Source organism: Primulina tabacum, chromosome 3 (assembly GCF_025594145.1).
Source record: "Primulina tabacum isolate GXHZ01 chromosome 3, ASM2559414v2, whole genome shotgun sequence".
NCBI lineage: Eukaryota > Viridiplantae > Streptophyta > Magnoliopsida > Lamiales > Gesneriaceae > Primulina > Primulina tabacum.
Window position 1 is genome coordinate 21,274,760 of NC_134552.1, and position 12,617 is coordinate 21,287,376.

Here is a 12,617-nt window from a genome sequence, read left to right on the forward strand (position 1 = left end):
AGCTTTGGAGAATTAATTTCTCCATCAGTGAATCTCCGATTTCTTCTCCAACCTGTCAAAAACACGATCTGAAGATCAAATTTAGATTGCTGGCTGATATCGTGGTAAAAGGAGTCCTTGCCAAGGCTAGTGCATATGACAAGATAATTTTGGAAAAAATTCTTGTCATGGCCACCATTTCATCAAATCTGAAAGTCAACTGGTCCGATATTCTGTTCAAAACATTGATGGCTATGATAAAGAAGAAAAACCAGTCTCAAGGATTTGCGGTTCAAATCTGTCATCTGCTAATTGACGCTGGAGTTCAACAGGAGGAAATGATTGAAGTTGGAAAGACCAAGCTGTTCAACTGACCAACAGTTGAAAACTTTATCAAGAAAAATCGACCAACTGATGAGGAAATAGTCTCTATCAAAACAGAGACTGGGGTTGAATTTGTGAAGCAAAAGAAGACTGAGTCAACTCCCAAAGTAACAAAGAGAAAGTTGGTCCTAAAATCAAGCTCTGATGAATCTAGGGACGATGTCCATGTCTCTCAAGTTTTCAAGAAAAAACAGTCCGAAAAGCCCAAAACAACGAAGATCAAGTTGATTAAGCATCTTTCTGTGCCACTGGTCCATCTCCCGATCCCTGCAATCCCTGCAACAAATCTCAAAGGTATTCAAATTGCTAAACCAGAAATTGAATCTTCTTACTCAGGAGTACCTATCATTCTTTCCACAGACAAGAGAAAGCAAATCATGATCGAAGAACCACAAAAAACCAACTCAATTCATACCGCCATTGTTTTTACCAGCGAACGAGTCAACGAGACCGTTCAAAAGAAATTAGAGATGTTTGATCTATGGGTTCAATTTCGAACCGTCATAACCTTTCTCATTGATTCAAACTGGTAAGATCAAAGCTGCTGCCAAGCTTGAACGGTCCATCTTGGAATTGATAGAAACATCAGATATTCCAACTGCTTTGCGTCGTCGAGACTTCTTGGAAATTCAGATGAAAAAAAGTGCTCTCCGAGCACTGATCCAATTAAGACGGAAAAATTTTGTTCCCACCTGCCCTACTGCAAAAGATGACTCAGCGGTTATCTCACAAATTGAAATGGATGCTCTCCCGCTTTCTATGATTGTTGCTCAGATAAGGAAGGATCTTCACCTTCCAGTGGTTGAAAAACAGAATAAGCTTGAATCTAAATAGAAATTACATGAAGAATTGAGCTCTGAGACTCTCGAAGACCAATCCACAGCTCAGAATCACCAATCTTCATCATCTGGTGAGCTTAATAAATCTGCATTGTCAGAAGCACCGAGTGAAATTGCTTTAATGAGTCACGAGGACAACACCCTCCGACCAACTGAGATACTCATGCCAGAGGATTATCCCACTACTGAAAAACTCTGCCCCCAGATATTTCAGACTCTCTGCCTGCTTCTCACACGATCTCTGAGATTGATACACCTAATCAACTTACTCATGTCGGCTTCTCTGAAATCCAACATCTTTTGTTTGATGAGGCCCTGCAATTTTTATCTGACTTTGATAAAACTACACTTACAAAGAGAAATCCCCTTCTCCACAATCTCTTTTTGTTGCTGATCCTCATCAAGATGCTCTCCAAGAACCATTGATATCATCTCCAAAAGATCTACAGAAAGACGAGGTAACCATTACATGATTACCTACAAATTCTCCTACATCTGTTGCTCTGGATGCAAAGGAAGGCACCAGCAATATACCATCTGCCTCAAATGCTGATATTGACAAAATTATTGAGGATATAACTGCTGAACTACATGAGCCTCAGTCATAAAAATCTGCTGGAAAATCATCGTCTTCTCAACTGGTCTCTTGCAAGGCCAGATTGCTTTCTAATCAAGCTGCATATGAAGAAGAAGAACTCATGGAAGAAGATTGCCAAAAAGAGATTCTGGCTAGACTTGTCAACATGGATCACTCAATTCTTGCTCTTAACCGCAATCATTTTGATCTAAAAGAGGCTTTCCATTCGATGAAGTATTATCTCTGCAAAGACTTTTCTACCATGAATGCAAGCATCTCCCTCTGGCAAGACAAGCATAATTCTTCACATTTTAACATGTGCTTTGAGCTCTCAGGACAAATAAATCGTCTTCAAGCACATGTTGACCAACACATGAATGCCCAAAGAGCACAACTTGCAGAAATTATAGAATTTCTTGTTCATAATGATGTCAAAAAGGGGGAAAGAGAGCGACAAAGAGTCATTCAGCAATCAAAGATATCAGTTATGAAAGAACTGGAAGAAAGGGCCAAAACTGAACGTGCAGGTCAAAAGTAATGTGAATATTTTGTAAATGTTTAGTTGTTTTGTTTTAAAGATTGTAATTTCATTTACATTCATCAAGCAGAGATATCAGTTATGAAAGAACTGGAAAAAAGGGCCAAAGATGAACGTGCGGGTCAAAAATAATGTTAATATTTTGTAATTGTTTAGCTGTTTTGTTTTAAAGATTGTAGTTTCATTTACTCAATTAAATACAATATTTTTTCTGTCATGTGCCTTATTTCAAGCCTGCTATAATTATATGTAAAATATTGTATAGCCTTGCAGCTGGGTTTTGTCATCACTAAAAAGGAGAAAATTGTTAAGAAATTATTATTACCCAAAAGTTTTGGTGATCGACAAAATAAAGATAGCACTTCACGATTTCAGGAAACAGCTGCATATCTTCTGTGTAACAGGTATCAGTTAAATCGCCTTGCTTACCAACCGAACTGCTTCTCAACCAGCTAAGTCAAAAAGATTTTAACCGCTTAAACAAAGGATATACTAAAGAAGCCTGACCGCTTGACAACACTTCACTATTTCAGGAAACAGCTGCATATCTTCTGTGTAACAGGTATCAGTTCAACTGCCTTGCTTCTCAACCGGACTGCTTCTCAACCGGCTAAAGCAAAAAGAGTTTAACCGCTTAAACAAAGGATATACTAAAGAAGCCTGACCACTTGACTTTCAGATCGCTGATAAGTCAACCACTTAAAATAAAAGAAGATGAACTTCTCAACCGACTGATTCGAAGACATCATTAAAGAGAGTTATTTATTGCCTACTTAATGAAAGACATTCTCTGAACGGTTCATGACGTTAAATAGGTTGCACCGTTTCAAAATTAACTTGTTCCTACATCAGTCCCGAGAATGATCTGCATTTATATCATTATCCCAGAAAGGAAAGATCATTTATCTTACAAAGGTCTGAGGATAAAAGCAGTTGCCATAAACGATAACTTTGTAGCAACTCTTCAAAGAACGGGACCCAAGGCAATGCCAATAAAGAGAACATTTAATGCATATCTGAAGAACATTAAATGTGGTTACAGCTGATAATGACACAATCTTCTCTCTATTACAAGTTAACGTTACTCAATCTTTCCGATCGTTAGAACGATCGTCTATATTAACAGAGAAAGAAGTATGCAAGAACAACGAGACACTTTATCAAACTCACACACTACAAGAAAATATATCATCAATAACACTCCTACGACAACGATTTTTATTAAAATCGTTGTGTTTTTTTTCTTTTTAACAACGGTTTTTATTAAAACCGTTGTTGTAGCCTAAAAAACCCGCTTATATGAGCGTTTTTTTGGGCTACAACAACGGTTGTAACAACGGTTGTTACAACCGTTGTCTATCAGTGTTTTTTTTAGGCTACAACAATGATTTTTAAAAACCGTTGTCTATAGGCGTGTTTTTTTGGGTTACGACAACGGTTTTTTTGACACATCAAAGAAAACAGTTTACACAAACCGTTGTCTTACAACTGGTTTTTTAGAACTACGACAACAGTTTTTTAAAACGTTGTCGTTTTTTAGTGTTTTATTTGTTTGACGAACTGTTGTCGTCGTTTTATTTTTTAAAAAAAATCGGTTATTAGCGACGGTTTTAATCAAACCATCGTAATTTTAAATTACGACGGTTATTAATTTTTATATTAGCTATGGTTTCAAAAATTGTCGCTATATTTAGCGACGGATTTAATAAAACTGTCGCAATTTTTAAATTAGCGATAGTTTTTTATCAAACAATCGTCACGGCTTTAGCTTAACTGTCGCTAATAGCGACGGTTTAATAAGATCTGTCGCTAATTAGCGACTGTTAGAGCCAAAACTGTCGCTATTAGCGACGGTTTTATCAAAAACCGTCGCAATTTGTCCATAAATATCTGCGTCATCGGTCATTTTTTCCCACACTAAATTTTTCTTTCTTTCATGGTTTTAATGTCCTTTCAATTCTTCTCTCTTTCACAATTTTAATTTCGTTTCAATTCTAAGTGTTAAGATTATAAATATTATTAGTTTAATAAAATTGTAAGTTTTTTGGTTAGATTTATTAAATTATAAAAGTAATTTTTTTTACGTAAAACAATAGCGACGGAAATCATATGGAAAGAGTGGGCATTTGCAAAGAGTTTATGTAAAGCCAAAGTCTTTTAGTGGAATCCTTCCTGAAGAGGAAGAAGGGGTGACATAGGAGTTTTCATCTCCGAACATCCATAAAAACCTTGTGTCTTTACTTCCTGCAAGCACTAACTTTCCACACTACATTTTGTTGATAAGTTTGCCAACCAGTTTTAAGCTATCATTAGAAATCTTGAACCGTTTTTCGCACTTTACAACGGTTCATATTTCAAACCAGTTTGAGAAGAATTTTCAACTGCCTCAAAACAGTTGAAAAAAAGTTTTAAAAGCAAAAATTCGAAAGAGTTTAGATTCGAAAGAGTTCATTCACCCTCCCTCTAAACTCTTTCTCGATCCCAACATAGGATAATGAGCCTGAGTTTAAAATATTTAGGCGTAGAGGTCTAGGCCAAAAAACCCAATAAAAACAAGCCCATTAGGCCCAATGACACGCACGTAAAATATTTCGTTTAGGTAAGTTTTGGAAAATATTACCCTAACCCTCAAAAAGTCCTTCGCTTAGCTAAAAATCGCCTTTCGGTTTAAAACATAGTCCATCGTGTAAAAAAAATCTTAAAAATGACCATTTCGAAAATTACATAATAAATACACTATATGTTAAATAATTAAAAATAATTATTTAATAAAACATTTTCCTTAACTGTCCCCGGTGTTTGTTTCTCGTTCGAGCATGAAATACTGCTAAAACCCCAATTAAATGTACTATAGTAAATCATGCCATAAAATCATGAAATCATGTCATAACCATGTATTAAATGCATTTAAAAATAATTAAATAAAACATTTTAATAACACTCTAGATTTGCATTCAGTCTGGTTACGTCATTTGAATTTCTAGATCTTATGTCATCAATAGTTAAAAGTTTTATTTCTTCTTTTAAAGAATTAAACTGAAAAGTTTTTCTTTCAATCTGTTCTTGTAATTCATTTAAAATTCTATGAACATGTTTAGTTATAAACTGAAAAGAATTAGAGTTACCTTGAAAGGTTACTATAATACATATTTCAGTAACATAGGTTAAAGGATATATCTAATAAATAAAATGAAGTCCACGTATAAGTTGGCTAAAAATATCTTTTGCTAAAAAAAATTGTTTAAATACAGTTTTTATCTTTACAAATATATGCTTTTGGTAATTTATAATTTATTTCAAAAGTTTCTCCTCCAGCATGAGAAAGAGAAATAGTGGTTTTATGAAAATATTTTGTAGGAAGTAATCTTTTTTGTATAGCATTTAAATATGCACCACTATCAATCATAGTAATAAATTTTTTTATAATAATTATCAATTAATAAAATAATATTAGTATATCATTTTTGAGATATAATAATACTTAAAAAACATAAATATTTTTGATTTGGATCAGGAAATTATATTTCATGAAAATTATCAAAACCTTCAAAATTAAATATCAAATCTTCTTTGTTATTTTCAATAACAGAAATGATAATTTAAATTATTATTGTTTTTTTAAAAAAATATTATTTGTTTTTTGAGGTTATTAATTGCTTTAACCAAACCTTATATATTTACTGGACTTTAATTGGTTACTATATTTTTTCTGTAAAAGATTTTTAACATTTTTAATAGAATAAGCTTGTTCATGTTTATTAAGAATATTATTGCTACTGGTTGAAGCATTATTATCCATTTGATCTATAATTTTAGATTTTAAAATTGAATTCTTAATCATTTTAAGAAATTCTAGAATATTATTATTATTTAAAACATTAATATTAAGATCCTGAAATTGAGATATCAATCACAATCTTCTCGTTCTGAGATAATTGACTCATTATTTGTAAATTTGTCTGAATCATATGATTTTGAAGAATTATCAGATAAACTACTATAATCAGAATTCTTATTTGAATCTATTATTATTTTAAATAATGTTTCTTCGAGTTTGTCATCTATATCTAATTTATTAATTTTTGTTTTAGCCCAACATTAATTATCATAATGTCCAAGCTTTTTACATTTTCTACAAATAATAGAATTATAATTTTTCTATTTTTATAATTTTCTGATTTCCAGTTTTCACGGTTTCTTTTCTTTTATTTTTTCTATCGTTTTGTCTTTCAGACAAATATCTTTTATTTCTATAAGATTTATCTTCTTTATCTTTAATAATCTTTTTACCTTTATAAGGTAATTTAACACCAAATTGATAACAAAATTTACAAAGTTCTTTTCTTCAATTAAATTATGTCTTTTAATTTTATTATTTAGTTTTAATTCATTACAAAGAGCTAAACCTTCTTATATACAACTACTTAACTTGTCATAAGTATAATTATCATAAGGAATATATATCATCTTTTCTTAATATTTTTCTAATTCTTTCAGCAAAAAAAAAATGGTAATCCATCTATAAATTTAACTTTCCAAAGACTATTATTACAGTTTGATATTTCATAAATACGAGATAAAAAAGTATCTTTATACTATATGAAATCAGTAAGAGTTTTACATTTCAAATTACTTAATAAAGTACGAATTTGTTCATCATTATCAGTGAATCTACCAATAAAATGTTCAATCATTGTCATTATGAGATAATAAACTGCATTTTCTATTTGTATATTACTCTCAATTTTAATAGAATTTAGAATATCATATTTATGAGATTGATTAAATAATTATCTCATCATCCTTTAAGTTGACAAGTAAAACCTGTTGTAATCATTTTAGAAATATTCTTATCATTATTGCCTGAATTTTTATATACAGTACTATACATAAGCATGCGAAGAGCGGTATTATAAATTTTCTTATCATTAAAACCATCAATATTTCATTCATAAATAATTTTCTCATTATAACTATTAGAAAAAAAGTATTAATGTTCTTCGAAAAGAACATCAATAGGGGTAGACAAATCATAATAGTATTTAGTTTAAGTAGGTTTATCTGTCTATTTTATTTTATTAATTTCTTCATCAGAAGAATTTTTAATATTTTCAAACTCATTATTAAGAGTATTTAAATTAATATATTTAATTTTTTCTTCTAAATTTTTTTCTAAATCAGGAAAGAAGATATAAATTTAAAATCTTTTATTTCTGAGGAGATTGAATAGAGGAAGATGCAACAAAAATAAAATTATTCTCTTCCTTAGCTTGTATATGAACATCATGTTTGATCTGATTAATGGCCAAAATAATTTTATCTATACGATCTTTTAAAGAAATAATTTCTTCTCCTATTATCGTAAAATAAAGATTTGTATAATTTTGTTTTTCAAGTATCTGATTTATATGTTTAATAGTTATCTGTAACATATCGTTATCAAACAATTTTGAAAAAGCATTAAAATTTAAAGTTTTATTATTTTTTTCTATTATGAAAGATTGCTGAGAAAGATAAACAGATTTTTGAATCTATCTAAAAGAAAGTTTATAATTTCTTTCAAGAACAAAAATATAATATATAATAAATGTTTTAAAAAACCAAGGAACAAAATATATTAATTTATTTTGATTTTCACATAAATTATAAAATTCTGTAATAATATAATCTAATTCTTTTTTAGAGAAACTTTTAAAGTACCAATATCTGAAAGGTTCCCATTTAGAATTATAAAATTCATGATTGATCATCGGTCTTGCACGATATCCTTTTGTAAAATCAATTTTTGATTTATTATCCAGTAAATAGTAAAATTCATTTCTGAAACTATATCATTTTCCCTAATTTTTTGAAAATTACTTTGATGAACTATATTATTTTGATGAATGATTAAATCCTCTATTGTATCTTTGTTGGACTTTTCAAATTCGCAATCTTAGTTTTGATGTTAACAATACTTGTTATTTAGTGTTACTAATGATTTACTTTAAGCGTGCAGAAGCTAGGTTCGGTTTTGAGGAATCTAATTGCAACTGAATACCCAACAGTTCGCACAAACTGAATCAGGCGAACTGATATGTCAAACGAGCATCTCAGCTGATAATCCAGTTGATAGGTGGTTCAGCAGGAGAACCTCAAAAGCCTAACCAGCCGAAAGAGTGTTCAACTGATGGATAAGCCTAGCTGATTAGTTCAACTGAACGAGAGTGAAATCAGTTCAACTGACGAGTCAACTGATTTAACCAGCTCAACTGAAGATCAGTTCAGCTGACTAGTTCGAAGCGTCAATTAAGAATCTTTTAGTTGTAGATGAAGACAAACTCATTCAGTGGATTCTAGCTATACACAAAGGTACAAAGTAATTGTCCAGTCAAAGGACAATAATGGACGTTGCATCAGAGCATTAAAGACAAAGAGTTTCAGAATGGAAGTCGAAAAGTCGAGACACAAAGTCCAAGAAACGAATTCAAGATGCAACAGATACAATAATTGAGTCTCATTGTACGATTAGTTGTCCGCCTATATAAAGAGGAGATCAGTGAAGACGAATACATATATATAGAACCGGAGAGAGTGTGGTAAAATAAGAAGGGCACGCTAAATGCTTATCAGCTTTCAAGAAGCTAATCAGCCCAGAGGGACACTTCAACATGTTATCAGCTTAGTTTAGAAGCTCACTTCTCTCAGTGTATGAGAATATCCTTGTTCAGTTCTCACACACGTACACACACCACCATTCAAATACAATTTTGCACAAAGACGTTAAACTTGTGTATGCAGTCTTTCTCACATAGACGTTAAAGAAGTGTTGGCTGGAAGGTGATGTCTTCAGTCTAGACTAGGAGTTCAGTTAGGCAGTGAGTAAGTCCTAAGCTGGGTGGGTTTGTACAAGTAGTTGTATAAATCAAAGTCTTCTAGTGGATCCTACCCGAGGTGGTAGAAGGGTGACGTAAGAGCAGTTGAAGTCTCCGAACATCCATAAACATATCTTGTGTATTTTACTGATTAACTGCAGTTTTCAAACTGACTTGATCAGTTAGAGCATCCGTCAGTTCAGTTCTTGTCATAATTGAACTGATATGCGACAACTAATCCCCTGCTTTTCAGTTATTCAGTTTACATAAGTTAAAATGTTTTCTAATATAACAGTCTTCTTCACGAATAATTAATTCGAGTTTCTTCCGCTTGGTTTTAAACCAAACTCGATTTAATTCATCGATGTTAACATTCTTAGAACGTGAGCTATTGCAGCTCATTGGAGAATGTTGTGTTTGAAGCATCTTCGAAGGTGCTAGCACACACTGTCACTGTGAGAACCTGAATTTCTAGCAGATGCTAATATTCCAGAAGCTGGTATTTTTACTGCAGACAGGTATTTTTTCAGCATACAGAATCCAGCAGTAGAAAAGTTCAGTAGCGAGATTCCAGCAGATAGCTACTGATTCTGCTTATGACTTGTAACTGAAGTATTTATCATGTATTAAAGGCTGTAATGACACATAATGGCAGATTATGGCCATTTATTTGGGAGGCTAACAGTAAGAAATTTACCTATAAATAACACGCTCAAATCTCTGAATTGGTGTTACACAAATATTGAGTATCACTTGAAAATTCGAGTTAAGAGAGCACCTTTGTTCAAGCAGAAAAATCCAGTAGCAAGAGCAACCAGATTTCAGACTTCCACTGAAATTCCTAGCAAATTACAGTAAGTGGGCTTATGTATAAATATCTTGAATCCAGTTTGATGATTTATGTTTTAAAGAAAAGTTTTTGTATGTTCGATTTCAGATATCTGATTTTTAAAGCACTGAAACTTAGTGAACTAATGGTAGGAATATATATTCTGAACATTACTGATTACTGATTACTGGCCTCACCCTTTAGAGAAGAGAACATATAGAGGACTGATATCAGTTTAGCCATGAAATTCAAGAACGTGCTCAGTGCTTACTCGTTAAATTTCTGATTACTGATTACTGAATACTGATTACTGATTTCGGAATACTGAATAATGATTTCTGTTATGAAAATAAAAATTTCTGTATATTATTCATATTACTGTTTCTGTATGAAAATGATTTCGAAAACTGGGAGTTATTCCCGCCCCCGCTTACTGAGTGACAACCATATCAATCACCCACCAAATCCATCTCAGATAAGAGCGAGGAAGAATTGTTAGAAGAAGAAGAACAACATCAGTTCTGGGGCTGGTGAAGAAGACTGTTATTTTTCTCAGTTCTGATTTATGTAATTAGATTCCGCTGCATCTGTTAAGACAGTATTATGTTCGGTTTTACATTTCCGCTGTAAAACATTTGAGTTTGTATCAGACATTGAGTTATTCAGTATTATGAATAAAAGACTGGTTTCTGAATTTTGTACTTCTGAGGTTTGTTGTTTTCGAATGTAAATTTGAGAGCAACGTCGGTGTCAACCAACCCCTGTCCCGGGGCGTGACATTGAAGTGGTATCAGAGCAAACCAGGTTTCATAAACTGGGGAGGACGAACTAGAAATAATAAGTTCTGATAGACTTCTGAAAATAAGTCCTGAAAGTTACTGATATTAACTACTGTAATAGACTACTGAAAATAAACTACTATAATAGACTTCTGAAAATTAACTACTGTAATAGACTACTGAAAATATAGACCAACTACGAACAGTTGGGAAAAATCAGTAAGGGAAACAAATCAGAATACAGTAGAGCTCTGAGTGTTTCAGCAGCATGTCTGAAATAAGCAACATGTCTGAAATGAGTAGGAAAAAAAATTCATTAGACCCAAAACCAGTAGCCCGAAACCAGAACCAGTAGATGGAAACCAGTAGATCTGAATGCAGAAGACTGGGTCAGTATACTCGGAATGCAGCAGACTGGTTCTAACAGTGCTGGAAAGCAAAAGACAATAATGGAACAGCAGTAGACTGATTGCAAAAGCATCAGAAGTGCAGTAGACAGTGAATTCCAGCAAGTAAGCTTTGAATTGATCATCTCAAATTATTTCATAAATTATAATTATGATGATCTTGATATAACTTTGACAGTTTTCAAATTTAATTTAAACACTTAGATAGTTCTGATTACATTTCTATTTAAATTAATCAATATGTTTTGTATTGCCATTAACGCTTAAATTGCTAGGGACTAGCAATAAGCTGGTTGGGAGGTGTGATAAACATAAAAATTGTACATTAATTAAATGTTTTATAATAAAAATATATAGTTTTTGTTTTATTAAATGTTTAAATATTATATGTTTTATAATAAATTGTATAAAATATAAGTTGTTGTGTAATTACAAGTTTTTACTATTTTTTACAGGTTCGATAAAACAAGAATAAATTTGGCGTTGCAAATGGGATTAAGATGATTCTTGGACCTGTAGAAAATTGATGTTAATATCTACAATATTGGTGGCAAGCATGAGATAAAAATCCTCTAACAATTGGGATTAAATTAAGCAACAAATAAAGTTACCAAAGGAGTGGCAGTTTTACCATGCTCTAGTATTTTGACCATATCCCTCAAATTACTTGGACAAATGGTTTGAAAAAAATATCACAACTAGACAACTCAATTATCCACATGTTTCTTTTTATGTGAAGAAGCAAATTCGGAGAAAAAAATTTTCAAAAGTGATGTGTAATATAATATAATATCTTGAAACACCAATGAAGACTTATGTGTAAAAAATTAATATTTTATTTGTGGTTGCCTCCCCAAATTTGGCTATAAATAGGGGTGCATTGTAATGTATTGAGATATCCCTCATTCTATGAACAAACTTTTGAGTTCATAATATTTCTCTCTATATTTTTTCTTTATTTCTTCATTTAAATACAATTAGCATGTTAATTTCGTATTCAAAGTTTTACACTTTGAATAATGAATAGCTAACTTCCTAAAGTTGAGATGATAAGGTGAAACTCTTGGCATGATAATAAGGTTATTAAAAAGTAAGAATCTATATTTTATATTATTTAATCATTATTTATTGTTTATGTTATATTTATTTCTTTAAGCATTTTTATACCCTACTTATAAGTGGGAGTTTTGATTTATTGTTGCTATATGTTACACTAAATTCTTGGAACCATTTAAATGTTAGTTTGGTATTACCAACCATTTAAAGTGGATGCCTTGATTTATTATATATAAATATATTATAATATTAAATTCTTGGAACCATTTAAATGTTTGTTTGGTTTTACCAACCATTTAAATTGGATTCCTTTATTTATTATATATGAATATATCATAGTATTAATTTATTAGTACCATTTAAATGTTTGTTTGG